The sequence below is a fragment of the Etheostoma spectabile genome, chromosome 13 (assembly GCF_008692095.1).
Source record: "Etheostoma spectabile isolate EspeVRDwgs_2016 chromosome 13, UIUC_Espe_1.0, whole genome shotgun sequence".
Lineage (NCBI taxonomy): Eukaryota > Metazoa > Chordata > Actinopteri > Perciformes > Percidae > Etheostoma > Etheostoma spectabile.
This window is the reverse complement of record NC_045745.1, coordinates 4,113,570-4,114,794: the sequence shown is the minus strand read 5'-3', so window position 1 is coordinate 4,114,794 and position 1,225 is coordinate 4,113,570.

Below are 1,225 nucleotides of genomic sequence, written 5' to 3'. Positions count from 1 at the left end.
CAAAATTGACATTTTGAGCGTCAGACACTTTATTTTCTGCATTCTTGTGAATTTCTCTGCAACGATAGTATGGTGCAAATGTCTTTTTTTGGAGTGGGTTGAGGAGGCGGTTTTGATTATGAAATCGTTCCTACCACAGGCAATAAAACTCACTGGGTGCTAGATACGACCCTGATACTCCACAATACTGCACTAATGCAACCTGCACAATTGGTCTATTAACATAGTATTTATCATTATTTAAGCAGTTGCACAATTTTGTATTCTCAACTTGTATATATTCAAATATTTGTTCTTATATTTTATCCTACTATTATTTCATGTATATTGTATGTATGTATATTGTATCCTAGTATTTCATTTATACTTATATTCTGTGCTGTGTGACTGATTTTGCTGCTGCAACCCTGTAATTTCCCATTTTATAGGGATCAATATCTATCTTTAGATTATAAATTACACCAATGCTCACAACCATATTTGACCAACAATACCCCCCCTTCCCCCCCCCCAAAAGCTCCAGATTTTGACCTACTCTCCCTTCTACTCCTACCCTTAGGTTTTTGAGTTTTTAGTATACCAAAATAATTTATACTTTATTAATCCCACAAAGGAAATCACAATGTTTTCACTCTGTTAGAATACTATAACGCTAGACACAAGCCTGGGACTAATAAAAGGATAAATTATTATTATTGCCTGTGCAAATGGAGATATGTCAGAGTGTGGGGGGGGGCTGCAGCTTTCCCCAGCAGTTGTGGGTTCAGTGTCTTGCTCAAAAGTAGCTTGCCAGTGCCCAGGAGATGAACTGACACCTCTCCCACTACCAATCCACCACCATACTTGGGTCCATATCAGGACTTGAACCAGCAACCCTCCGGTTCCCAACACACCTGACTACAGACTGAGCTATTGCCAACCCCAAGTTTGAACTATTTATTTATTCTCAGGTATGATTATTGATTATATATTGTTGTATGTTGTTTCTGAATGTGCCTGACCATAAATGAAGTTCCCTCATGGGATGAATAAAGTTCTTTTGTTTTTGAGTGGGGGTGTGCTGCCCTCTTGTGGCTGCCGGCGCTACCCTATAATAATAATAATAATGTATACTTTATTAATCCCACAAGGGGAAATTACAAATACAATTTTCACTCTGTTGTTATTACACACAGGCCTGAATTACACACACATGCTCAGGTCCCATACATACACTAATGGAGGA